This window comes from Lepus europaeus, chromosome 19, assembly GCF_033115175.1.
Source record: "Lepus europaeus isolate LE1 chromosome 19, mLepTim1.pri, whole genome shotgun sequence".
NCBI lineage: Eukaryota > Metazoa > Chordata > Mammalia > Lagomorpha > Leporidae > Lepus > Lepus europaeus.
Genome location: NC_084845.1, coordinates 61274863 through 61288930, shown reverse-complemented (window position 1 = coordinate 61288930; position 14068 = coordinate 61274863). Strand labels below are relative to the sequence as shown.

At 43.0% G+C, this 14068-nt stretch overlaps 2 pseudogenes; both read left to right on the top strand.

Annotated features, from left to right (window-relative positions):
• Positions 1–5696: 5696 nt before the first annotated feature.
• LOC133747739 (short coiled-coil protein-like) lies at positions 5697–5972 on the top strand (annotated as a pseudogene).
• An 885-nt stretch (positions 5973–6857) lies between these two features.
• On the top strand, positions 6858–13804 carry LOC133747738 (nucleophosmin-like; annotated as a pseudogene).
• Positions 13805–14068: the final 264 nt, after the last annotated feature.

The window sequence follows — 14068 nt, the reverse complement described above, 5'->3', positions numbered from 1 at the left end:
TTTTATAGAATCAATTAACAAAAGCTCATGGTGTTTTAATCACATCACCTGATTTACGGTGTGCTGACACTCCTAAATTTGCCATATGTACCAAATACGGGAGTGTTAGCACCCTTATCTCTGGGATGCAATGTGAGACAAGGCTCAACTTCCCCGTCCCAGAATGTTGTCCTTATTAATAAAAGACTGTATTACAAGAGTAGGGTGGGGAGGGAGAACACACTCATATTCTGCATGTGTCAAAACAAGATTCAGAGTCCTTTAAAGCAGCAAGAAAATACAAAGTGCTCTGTCAACCAGGTATAAAAACCTATAACATTCTTTATTCTCAAACAAATCTGGAAGGCTGTCTTCCTTAAAATGTAAAGAAAGGAATGTATAATAAATTGTTGATTTTACTGCGCAGATAACTGTGCCATAAGAGCAATTATAATAAATGTCCAAATGCTCTGTCTCCCCCGCCACGCAATAACCCCATTTAAAGCTGCTGTCTTTGATTTTTAATTTTTTTTTCTTAGAAATAGAAACATGAACTCAACACATACATAGCCAAATTAGGATGAATTGAATGTGTTTGGAATGTTGAGAATCTATTTACATTTTAATAAGGTACTTCCTCAGTGCAGGTCTTAGATAAATCTCCATGGCGATGAGGCTAGGACACAGAATTAAGAAGAAAGAGGCGCCCTTGACAATTTGGAGAAAAGGAAAGATAAGCAGAGGGGTGTTTAATAGAAACAGATGTGGATGTAATCCCTTTAGAAAGAAAAAAGCTGTACAAATATAACATAAGAGGAGGGGAAATAGCTTTAGACAAGTATATAATGGAAAAACCTGGGGAGCTTTGAGAACTCAAGCTAAGAATGAGTTCATGATTCAGCCCCTTCTAATTCAAAGCCCAACAACTGGTGTGCTATGTGGATAACTGGAAGAAAGGCATGGCGTCAAGCACAGTGTGTTATTTATAACAAAGATTGGCAAGAGTTTCTGAAAGTGGCAATGTAGGGTTGAAAAAGGAAGATTTATCAGCCTAAGCATGTACAAAGAAAATCTGTAGTCACTCTACAGAGTCGTCTGCACATCTCTAATCTAGGACCCTGACAATTGTTTTCTATCCTAGCAGGAAGCATTCAAGTCAACCTTAAGGAAGCCTACTGATTAAAGGTTGAACATTAAAATATGTTAATGGGAGTCATCGAATTCCATAACCACCCTTTCTTCCACTGACCACCCATATGTCTGCAATGCTTTGTGTCCCTTGCAGGAATATGAAATAGACCTACAGTTATAATTTCCACCATCAGCAGCAGCTGATAAGGGGTGAACAGTCAAGTGACAAGGAGCAATGAGGTTAAGGTTGGGTAGGAGAGATCGTCTCCCAGGACACAAAGAGAGCACAGCACAACATCACTCTTCAAGGACATTCTCTCTACTTCTGAGAAAATACTTCCCTTCCTTGGATTTTATATTTTCCTCAATTTTAAGGAATCCAGAAGATGTGACTCTTGTTCTTGCTCTCAGAAAGAAAAAAGATAGGCAGGGAAGCTATCAGAGAAAACTTTTACCCAGGGAACATTTAGGGGCTCAAAGATGCAAATCATCTTTCCCAAAAATAAAGAATACAAAGTAGTAACTCTGACTTTTCTAAACTTAACACTCTACCCCTACATCTCGGGCTAGAACATCCCTCCAAGCTGAACATCGACAGTCACTACGAAAACCTGTGAGTCAGCTAATCCCCATGAATCATCTAATCCAAGGCTGTGATGTGTTTCAATAACTCTTCATAAAGGTTAAGCAGAACTTCTCCATCGGTGAATGTATTCCCCATAGCTGTGGCTATAATGTGGCACAGAAGAAGCCTCCTTCAGCTAGCCCCGCAGCACGGAGGGTGGCAGCTGTGCAATGCGGCTGCACCTCCATCTGAAGCCAACAGCAAGCCTTGCTTCCTGCCTCTTACAGCAAGAAATGACTCTTTTTGTGAATAGTTATTTGAGAGACAGACACACACCCAGAGACAGACGTCCCATCCACTGGTTTGTTCCCCAAATGTCCACAATGGCCAGGGCCGGACCAGGGTTAAATCCAGGAGCTAAGCACTCCATCCAGGCCTCTCACATGGATGACAAGGACCCAACTACTTGAGCATCACCTGCTGCCTCCCAAAGTGTGTATTATCAGGAAGCTTGACTTGGGAGGGAGCCAGACTTGAACCCCTGTGCTCCAATTCGAGACACAGGCATTCCAAGTTGTGCTACAATCACAGTGCCAAACACTCACCCAAGGGAAGACTCTTCAGAGAAGAAAGTCAGCTTCAAGTCCAAATGAGCTGAATCCTTAGCTAACAAGCTCTCTGTCAGTCTGCCTTTTAAATAAATAAATAATTTTTTTTTTTTTTTTTTTTTGGGCAGGCAGAGCGGACAATGAGAGAGAGACAGAGAGAAAGGTCTTCCTTTTGCCGTTGGTTCACCCTCCAATGGCCGCCGCGGTAGCGCGCTGCAGCCGGCGCACCGCGCTGATCCGATGGCAGGAGCCAGGTGCTTATCCTGGTCTCCCATGGGGTACAGGGCCCAAGGACTTGGGCCATCCTCCACTGCACTCCCTGGCCACAGCAGAGAGCTGGCCTAGAAGAGGGGCAACCAGGACAGGATCGGTGCCCTGACCGGGACTAGAACCCGGTGTGGCGGCGCCGCAAGGTGGAGGATTACCCTAGTGAGCCGCGGCGCCGGCCATAAATAAAATCTTTAAAAAAAAGTAGAGCATAGCTAGGAATATTATACACATACACACACACATACATATGCACACATGTGCATATGCTGCCTATTGTGTGTATAAAGGTAATAGTCCAGGTATGACATCATTAGGCATTGTAGGTGTTACCTAGGGAGGTGGAAGCGGGTATGGGAAGGGTTCCTTCAGCAAGGTGCACTGAGAAACAAAAGGCAGGACATGATGTGGACCAGGATGACATCAAAGGAGACTTTGGGACATCTGCAACTGGAAGCAAGGGCTGCTGCCCTGAGAGGAGAGGGAACAGGGCTGGTCTGGGGCCTCCGCGGTCAGTGGCTGGGCAACTGAAGCTGCCACTCTCGATCCACAGAGAGCTCTGGGCTGGGGAGCCAAGGGGCTCCTTCAAAGAAGATTTGAGGCTCTAAGAGTGACAGCCAACTGGTTTATTAGCTTGCAAAATAAGACATCATGGCATCATTGCCACCACTAAAAGAGATTTTCCTTCATGTTTACACAGTCTTGGGAACCCTAAACATTTAACGCTTGACCACGAGTCTGCATCTTAGACTTGGTTATGCTAGAAATCACTGTTTCCATTTGTACCTTCCTCCTCTTTCCACTTACCCCGGAACAGTAGCCGTGCCTGGCAGCCTTGTCTGATTCCTGTTCTGCCTGTACCTTGAGGGGAAGTGCCCGGAATGATTGGGGTCTATTAACTAAACACTGTGAGGGAGGGAGTTTGACCCAATCGTTGAGACACTGGTTAAGACACCCAAGCCCCAAATGCAAGTACCTGAGTTCACTTCCCAACTCTGGCTCCTGATTCCAGCCTCCTGCTAATGCCGACCCCGGGAGGCAGAGATGGTCCAGTTAACAGGATTCTTCCACTTACGTGGGAGACCTGGAATGCGTCCCCAGCTCCCAGCGTCAGGCCCAGCCCAGCCCCAGTGATTGAGGGCATTTGTGGGGGTGAACCAGTAGATGAAAGGCCTTTCTCTGTGTCTCTCTCTGTCTCTCTCTCTCTCTCTCTGCTTCTGCCTCTCAAACAAATAAATAAAAAGAACAAAACACCCTATAAAAAGCTCCCGCCCATATTTTGTAGCTTTATTTACACAAATATTTTATGTATTTTGTAAGTTTTATTTTAAGTGGTATTTCTAATTGTTCATCACTAATGTGTAAAAACACAATTTTTGTGTATTAATTCCATATCATGTAAATTCATTACATAAATTTATTTAGTCTATAGACTTTACTATAGATTATCTACTCAATTGCTAATAAAGATAATTTTTACTTCTTTCTTTCCAAACTGGATGCTTTTTGTTTTTTTTTTTCTTTGCATTTCACTCTGGCTAGAACTTTTCTAGAACGGAATTGGTAAAAGTGAAATCTCTCTCCCTTTCTTCTGACACAATGAGGGAAGCATTCACTCTTCACCATTAATTATGCTGTTAATTGTAGATTTTTCATAAATGTTCTATGTTGTCTGAGGATTTCCCTATTTCTATTTCACTACGAATTTTTCTTTTTTTTTTTTTTTTAAGAATTTATCTTTTTAACCAGGATTACATTTTGGATTTTGTCAAATGCCTTTTCTTTTTCTTTTTTAAAGATTTACTTAGTTTTTTGTTTGGTTTGGTTTGGTTTTTTTGTTTGTTTGTTTGTTTGTTTGTTTTGAAAGACAGGGTTACAGGGCGGGGGAAGAAGAGAGAGAGGGAGAGACAGAGAGAAGAGGAGAGAGGAGAGAGGGGAAAGGGGAGGGGGACAGAGGAGAGGGGAGAGGGGAGAGGGGAGAGGGGAGAGGAGAGGAGAGGAGAGGAGAGGAGAGGAGAGGAGAGGGGAGAGGGGAAAGGGGAAGGAGAGGGGAGGAGAGGGGAGGAGGGGAGGGGAGAGGGGAAGAGAGGAGAGGGGAGAGGGGAAAGTGGAAGGAGAGGGGAGAGGGGAGGGGAGAGGGGAGGGGAGGGGAGAGGGGAGGATGGGAGGGGAGAGGGGAAGAGAGGAGAGGGGAGGAGGGGAAGAGAGGAGAGGAGGGGAGAGGGGAAGAGAGGAGAGGAGAGGAGAGGGGAAAGGGGAAGGAGAGGGGAGAGGGGAGGGGAGAGGAGAGGGGAGGAGGGGAGGGGAGGGGGAAGAGAGGAGAGGAGAGGAGAGGAGAGGAGAGGAGAGGAGAGGAGAGGAGAGGGAGAGATTTCCCAATCACTGGTTCACTCCCCAAATGGTCACAGTGGTCAGGGTTGGGCAGGCTGAAGCCAGAAGTCAGAAGCTTCATCCAGTATCCCACATTGGGAGTATCTCAGCCATCTTCCACTGCTTTCCCAGGCTTGTAGCAGAGAGCTGGATTGGAAGTAGAGCAGCCGTGATTCCAACAGTGCCACATGAGATGCTGGCCCTGCAGGCAGTGGCTTACCCGCTGTGCCACAGCTGTAGCCCCTGTCAAATGCTTTGTCTACTGAGAGAAACATACTTTAAAATTTATTGATATGGTAAATTACTTGGATTGATTTTTGAATCTTAAACAAGCCTTGTATTTCTGGGATAAACCACACTTTAGAAAGATGATGTAATGTTCTTCTTTTATAGTATTGCATTTAATTTATTTAATTTCATTTAGAATTTTTAAAATTTGTGTTCCTCAGAGATATTAGTTGCCAGTGTTCTTCTCTTGTAATGTCTTTGTCTGCTTTTGTATCATAGCAGTGCTGGTGTCATAGAATGAGTTGGAAGGCATTGCCTTATACTGAAAGAGGTGAAATTTCATCAGCTGCTTTGACATCTTTGATCTTCACAGGATCCCCAGCTCTATAGCAGAGTTCCCTTGCTCTCACCAGATATGCCCCTACCCAACAGGAAAAGTTCTCTGCCCATAAAATTCTTTGTGGTGGAGCTGCTAGTGCCAGTTCGTCCAATTCTTCTGATCCTTCCCCTTCCAAGCACCTCAAATAGAGGAGGATTCACCAAGAATTTTGCATGCAAGGCCCAAATGTTTGTTAACCAAGATGATGAGTACGGACACAGATGCAGTTGGTGCTGTCAATCAGGCGGAACTGGAATAGCAAACACAACTTATTCATCGAGTCTTGGACCTCCAGCACACACTTGAAGATCTCTTTGCAAGAGCAGAAGCAGTTAAGGAAGAAAATATGAAGCTAAAATCATAAAACCAAGTGCTTAGACACTACTTAAGAAACCTCATGTCAAGTTCCCATGTTTTTCACTACACAAAAAACAAAAGAACATAAAGGATTGATATTTCTATTTTATGGCATTTTGGCTGACCTTTTGTTTTTCTTAAAATCTGAATAGGTGTCAAAAGTTACAATAAAATTAACTACATAATAGGAAAAAAAAAGCTCCTGCCCAAACTCACAATAATACACACGCACACACACATACATACATATACACATACACACATACATACACACATATACATACATACACACATACATACATATGCACATACACCCATACATACATATACACATATACATACATACATATACACATACATACATGCATATATACATACATGCATACTTACATACATACATACTTACATACATACTGGGTGGTATGTGCACATCACCAGGAAAAATATCATATCCTGCATAGAACTATGACCAAATATTTCAGTTTAGTAGTGACAAGTCACTCTTTTTGGAGAAATACTTAAGTCAGGATTCCTAATTCATGTTAATCTGTCCTCAGAAATTAGTTGCTGTTACGGAGCAGCGCTGATCAAGTAGGGAAGGACGGTGTGGATGCTGCAGCTCTGTCTCCCCGGCCTCACACATCTGTGCCCTTGACATTTCCCCCTCCCCTAGCTCAGAGGAGACCTGAGCCAGCACCCGGTTGCTAAGCAACTCTGAAGGGCACTGAAGGGACAACAGGGGCACAGCCTGTCCCCAAGGCCAGGGCACTGCTCCCCCAGAGCAGCAGGGCACGGTCTGCAGATCAGTGCAGTCGGTGCTGGGGAGACACCTCTGACACAGGCAAAATTGTTTTAGAAGATACAGAGCCTAAGGGATCAGAGAAAAATCAAAGCACACCTAAGTACCTCACACCACGTGCCTTGTGCAGAGAGCAGCCGGGCCCTCGCAGAGGATGTCCCACGTCTTGTGAGAATGCACACATCCAATACCTGCCATTTTCAGCAAGTGCCTTCTGCGAGCACGGGCACTCCGCTCTCAAGTCACCCCTGTCGCGGTGTGTGAATGCTGTGGACGTACACTTACTCTTTCAGCTGTTGTCTGTTTTATTTTGTTTTGGTATTTATTTCCTGCTTTATCCGATAAAGCCAGTTTACAACACATCCACTGGTCCAAGTAGGAAAAACTGGCCAGGTTTCCGCTCCCATCGCCAGCAGTGAGCCACCAGCGTTGCGTTTCGTATCCATTGCTCATCTGGGGGCACTATCCCTTCCTTCCTATGGACCCAGTTTCTCACCTGCTATCATCTATATTGCACAGGAAGCACAGTCTTTCACCAAGCCCAGCTCAGTCGCACAGCTTCTATCGGTCTGAAAAGGTCGATTTTGTTTGTCCGAAAGTCTTTATTTTGCCTTCACTTTTGAAGGATATTTTTGGCAGATTTAAAATTCCAACTTTGCAGGGCTGTTTTTATTTTCCTTCGGTGCTTAGAAAATATAATTCCATTGTCTTCTGGCTTGCATAGTTCTAGAGGAGACATCTGATATTATTCTTATCTTTATTGCCCAAAAGGTAATGTGCCTTTTATCTCTGATTGCCTTTGAGACATTTTTCCTTATCACTGATTTTCAGAAATTTGATTATGATGTGACTCCATTTGTTTGCCTGTCTGTACTTATCTTGCTTGGATTCCCTGAAATTTTTAGGTTCTTTTCTGTTACTATAGAGTCCCTTAATTCTGGAAACCTTCCAGCCATTATTCCTTCCAGAAATTTTTCCTGAGCCCCAGTTTTCTGAGACACCAATTAAATGTATGATAGAGAATTCAATCTTGTCCCACAGATCACTGGGCCTCTATTCACTTCCTTCTCTCTGTGCTTCATTTTATCTCATTTATTTTGGTTCATCTTCCAGGGCCCTGGTCTTCCTTTTTTCAATGGCTTTTCTTAGACCAATCCAATAAAATTTTCATTTCACCCATGATTAATTTATATATATATTCCACTTCTTTCTTAATTATGTTTAAAGTGAATATTTTTATGATGTAAAATAACTTTTTAAACCCCTTTGAGCCAGTCCCATCCCCTTTTATCATTTCTTTTTTTTTTTTTTTTTTATTTGAAAGAGTTAGACAGTGAGAGAGAGAGAGACAGAGAGAAAGGTCTTCTCTCCGTTGGTTCACTCCTCAAATGGCCGCTATGACAGAGCTACGCAGATCCAAAGCCAGGAGCCAGGTACTTCTTCCTGGTCTCCCATGTGGGTGCAGGCACCCAAGCACTTGGGCCGTCCTCCACTGCCCTCCTGGACCACAGCAGAGAGCTGGACTAGAACCCAGTGCCTCATATGGGATGCTGGTGCCGCAGGTGGAAGATTAACCTAGTGAACCACGACGCCGGCCCCCTTTTATCATTTCTAACTATGTTTTGATTGCTTGGTTTTCTTTTGGTTAATGGTGATTGTATATGTAATTACTATTAACCAAGAGAAAGTATATTTATTTACATATATAAATTCATATATATACATATGGATATATTATATGAAATATGTGTAAGTACATATTTGATTATACAAGGGTACTTCAAAATTTTGTGAAAAATAGAACTGAAAGTATGAGTATATTTCAAGGCAAAAAAAGTTTGAAATCCATGCAAAAATTTTCTAGAATATGGATTTTCCACATATCCTGAAACACAAATTTTTGCACCAAAATAAACTGATGCCTTTAATTCCATTCTCCCACAAACTTTCTGAAGTATCCTTGTAAATAATATGTTATATAGGATATATTATATGTATTTACTTCTTTGCATAGCTTTAAATTTATTGGATTTAGATGCCAAATTATTAAATGTCAGATTTTTTTTCCTTCTTTAAAGAGTGTTGAAATTCATTCTGACAGGCAGGTCAGTGACTTCCATATCTACTTATCTTTAAGTTTTATTTTTTAAAGAAAAGGCTGAATTAGAATGGTCTTCATTCCAGGAATAGTTTGATCTTCCTGTTGTCCCCATTGAGTCCCCCAGGTATCAGGGAGAGCTGTGTGCCCTGGCTGAGGGAAACTTGCCTCTCAGGCTGAATGTGTTCTGGGACTGGTTGAGACTGCAGCTTCTCCGTTGTTCCTGGTGAAGTTTAGTGTTCAGTAACTGACTCAGGAGGACCACTATTCCCACTCCTGGAGCTATTTCATGCCTCACTCCCTCTTCTGCAGTGTACCACTTGGCAAGTTCCACATACTTCATCCTCTTCAAACTCAAATCAATGTCTTCTCAAGCCAGAGAGAATGCTGTACTCTGCTTGGGCAATCCTGTGCCACCATCTACAAAAGGCCTCTGGTGATTGTCGCCAGGGCAACTGTACGGCTCACATCACTTATTTTCCTCTTCCCTGGATCACAATTCTTCACTTTCTGTTGCCCAGGTTTTGAAAACAATAGTTTCATGTTTTTCTAGTTCTCTTTTATAGCAAGGGGACAAGTCTGGTGACAGTTTCTTCAACTTAGCAAGAAGCAGAAAACCTATAGCCCCATTAGATAAAGAACTCAGGCTAGCTTGAATTGGTGTATCTGATTTTGGGTCTCCCTTGAGTGTGCAGTTGACATGTTTGCCCCAAGTACAGGAATGTTAAGATTTAAGGAGGTCAGAGAATCAACACCATGGTAATTCAGTAACGTGGACACCATGGTGGCACTGGTTTTTGACAAGAGGCCACCAAAGCACATGAAATACACAGAAAATCACCTTAGAGTCTTAATAAACCACCAGCCGCTGACATTCTCTTTAATACAATACACTCTGGATTGCATTCTGCACACCAAAGAAACCATGTCCTCCAAACTCTTCAGTTAATAATATACTATTTTAAAACTGACCAAAGTTGAATTTAATAAAAATAACCCTCAAGGAAATTAGAGCAGCATCCAACAGTCACTGTCTTCCTTTCCTTTCACAAAAGGTTGTCATATTATTTCAGAGATTCCAATAGAGAATATTCCCCCCAAGAGTCTCAAAGAAGCCCAAAGGGCATTTTGCTGGGTTCAGCTGGAGTCCTGACACAGAACTCCCTTTGCATGTCTCATGTATGTGGCTGTGCTTGCTGCTCACTTACACGAGGCTGAGAGTTCTGCCGATCCATACCACTACCTCAGAAAATAACTTAAAAAAACAAAAAGCCCTCTCCTAGAGAGCATGCTAAGAAAAAGGTGGTCAAGCAGATGTTGGCATCTTTATTGCTGCAGACATGGTCAATACGATGAGGAATAGCCTGCTTTGATTTCGAAGTGGATGCGACTTGCAAGTTACATAGCAGTTGTAAATACATGCATTTCCTTCGACTTTTTATATATTCATTACAGAAAATTCACTTCTCTTCCAAGTGTAGAAGCCTCATAGCTCTTGGCAATAAATTTAGCATTTAACATGCAGAGTGCTACGCCAGGAAGTCAACAGAGGAGAGCGATTCACACTGAACTTTTCTGGCTCATACAAAACTGGAAGCAAAGGGCGTTAGCACAGCAGTTGAGACACCACTTGAGACGTCAATATCCCTTATTGGAATGCCTGCTTCAAGTCAGGCTTTTCCACTTTCTATTCAGCTTCCTGCTAATGCTCATCCCAGAAGGAAGCAGGTGATGGTTCAAGTATATGAGTCCCTACCACCCCTGCGGTGAACCACATTGAGTTCTAGGCTCCTGGCTTGACCTGGCCGAACCCTGGATGTTGTAGGCATTTGGGGGTGTGAACCAATGAAGATCTTTCTCTGTCTCTCTGCCTCTCAAATAAAATAAAACTAAATAAATAACTTACCTTTTAAGATATATTTTATTATTTGAAAGGCAGAGTTAGAGAGAGAAAGGGGGAAAACAGAGGGGGAGAGAGGGAGAGGGAGAGAGAGAGAGAATATCTTGCATTTGCTGGTTCATTTTCCAGATGACCACAACAACCAGTGCTGGCTCAGACCAAAGCCATGAGTTTCATCCAGATCTCCCATGTGAGTGCAGAGGCCCAAGCATTTGTGCCATCGTCTGCTGCCTTCCTAGGCCATTAGCAGGGAGCTGGATCAGAAGTGGAGCAGCCAGGACTTGAATGAGCATCTATATGGGATGCCTGCATTGTAGGCAGCAGCTTAACCCATTACACCACAATCCCAGCCCCATAAATTACTTTTGAAAAGTGAAAGTTTACACACACACACACACACACAAGTACTTGTAAAAGTTCATGGAAAATGGACTTAAAAGATAAATTTATGGAGCCAGTGCTGTGGCATAGAAGGTAAAGCCGCTGCCTGCAGTGCCAGCATGCCAGTAGGTGCTGGTTCGAGTCCTGGTTGCTCCACTTCCAATCCACCTACCTGCTATTGTACCTGAGAAAGCAGTAGAAGATGGCCCAAGTGCTTGGGCCCCTGCACCCACATGGGAGACCCAGAAGAAGTTCCTGGCTCCTGGCTTCAGGTCAGCCTAGCTCCAGCCATTGCAGCCATTTGGGGAATGAATCAGCAGATGGAAGATCTCTCTCTTTCTCTCTTTCTCTCTCTCTCTCTCTCTCTCTCTCTAACTCTGCCTTTCAAATAAATAAATAAATCGTTTTTAAAAAATAAATTTATTTTGGCCAGCGCCGCTAGGATAAGCTAATTCTCCACCTGCGGCGCCAGCACACTGGGTTCTAGTCCCAGTTGGGGCGCCGGATTCTGTCCCCATCGCCCCTCTTTCAGGCCAGCTCTCTGCTGTGGCCCAGGAGTGCAGTGGAGGATGGCCCAAGTCCTTGAGCCCTGCACCCCATGGGAGACCAGGAGAAGCACCGGCTCCTGCCTTCGGATCAGCGCGATGCGCCGGCCCCAGCGCGGCAGCCGCGGCGGCCATTGGAGGGTGAACCAACGGCAAAAAGGAAAACCTTTCTCTCTGTCTCTCTCTCTCACTGTCCACTCTGCCTGTCAAAAAATAATAAATAAATTTATTTTTAGAGCAAACCAAGTTTTGAAATCCATGTACTCTTTTTATAATATGTATTTTCCATGAGTTTTTTGAGGATCCCTTTTGAAGACCCTTCATATGATACATATATAAAATACAGATATTAAATATTCTGTATAAATATTCACAGATACTAGATATTCAATAAAACTATTGAACTGCCTGCCTTAAGCACCACAGACCAGGCGATGCACCAACAGCTTACATACTTTCTATTATTCAGTATACTCATATATCTAATTATACCCACTATGTGGGAGGCTCTTTGTTAGATACGGAGAATACAAAGGACAATATAAAAATCCTGGAATTACTATGGTCCAAACAGAATAAGTCAAAAATGGCAAGGTTATATTTGGAGACTCAATTAAACCATCTGTACAGTCATCTAGGGTTTAAAATGTTTGTTTAGCATGGATGTCTTGTTTGATGGCCTGAGAATCGATGATTATGAACTGTTACAGATTCTAAAAAGAAATATTTTTTAAAGAAAGGAGAACATCACCATTTGTCAGCCTTGTTTCATTACTGCACTCTGGCATTTATCAAGACCGTTTGTAAGAACTCGGGATTTAAACATTTAATAATCAGAAACTCTTCTTTAGTATCTCAACGCTAAGACTTAACGCAGATGCTATGTTGTTTCATACAACATCCCCATGAGGCTATTTATATAAATTAGAAGTAAAAAATTAAATTTACTTCCTCAGTCTTACTAGTCTCATTTCAAATGCTCTATACCACTGTATGGTATTTCCACCATCACAACAAGTTCTATTGGACAGAACTAGTTTATCCAATTTTAACATAGAAAATAATCTTCCAACTCAAGCCATAGTATGTTGCTAAGCATGTTTCTCTAACATTTTATTTATTTATTTTATATCAAAAGGTAAACATCTTTCACTCTGATTGAGAAGCTCAATGTTATTCATCTTATGATTATTTTAAGTCATTAATTAACATATTCCCTATACAAATCTATTCTTATTCAAGAGTACCGACATATGTGAGAACACCAAATCAAGACAGTCCTTTTAGGGCCTGTGCATATCAGCGGACAGCACTCAGTAGCTGTGGAGGAAGATGCAGAGTCAGAAGATGAAGGGGAAGAGGATGTGAAGCTATTAGGTATATCTGGAAAACGATCTGCCCCTGGAGGTGGCAGCAAGGTACCACAAAACAAAGTAAAGTTTGCTGCTGAAGGCCGGGCGCCATGGCTCAACAGGCTAATCCTCCGCCTTGCGGCGCCGGCACACCGGGTTCTAGTCCCGGTCGGGGCACCGATCCTGTCCCGGTTGCCCCTCTTCCAGGCCAGCTCTCTGCTGTGGCCAGGGAGTGCAGTGGAGGATGGCCCAAGTGTTTGGGCTCTGCACCCCATGGGAGACCAGGAGAAGCACCTGGCTCCTGCCATCGGATCGGTGCGGTGCGCCGGCCGCAGCGCGCTACCGCGGCGGCCATTAGAGGGTGAACCATCGGCAAAGGAAGACCTTTCTCTCTGTGTCTCTCTCTCTCTCACTGTCCACTCTGCCTGTCAAAAAAATAAAATAAAATAAAAAAGTTTGCTGCTGAAGATGATGATGATGAAGATGATGAGGAGGAGGAGGAAACTGAAGAAAAAGCTCCAGTGAAGAAATCTATATGAGATACCCCAGCCAAAAATGCACAGAAATCAAACCAGAATGGGAAAGACTCAAAGCCATCAACACCAAGATCAAAAGGTCAAGAATCCTTCAAAAAACAGGAAACAACTCCTAAAACACCAAAAGGACCTACTTCCGTAGAAGACATTAAAGCAAAAATGCAAGCAAGTATAGAAAAAGGTGGTTCTCTTCCCAAAGTGGAAGCCAAATTCATCAATTATGTGAAGAATTGCTTCCGGATGACTGACCAGGAGGCTATTCAAGATCTTTGGCAGTGGAGGAAGTCTCTTTAAAAAAAATAGTTTAAACAGTTTGTTAAAATTTTCCATCTTATTTCATTTCTGTAATAGTTGATATCTGGCTGTCCTTTTTACAATGCAGAGTGAGAACTTTCCCTACCGTGTTTGATAAATGTTGTCCAGGTTCCATTGCCAAGAATGTGTTGTCCAAAATGCCTGTTTAGTTTCTAAAGAAGGAACTCCACCCTTTGCTTGGTTTTAAGTATGTATGGAATGTCAAGATAGGACACAGTAGTAGCAGTGGTCAGACGTGGAAATGGTGGGGAGACAAAT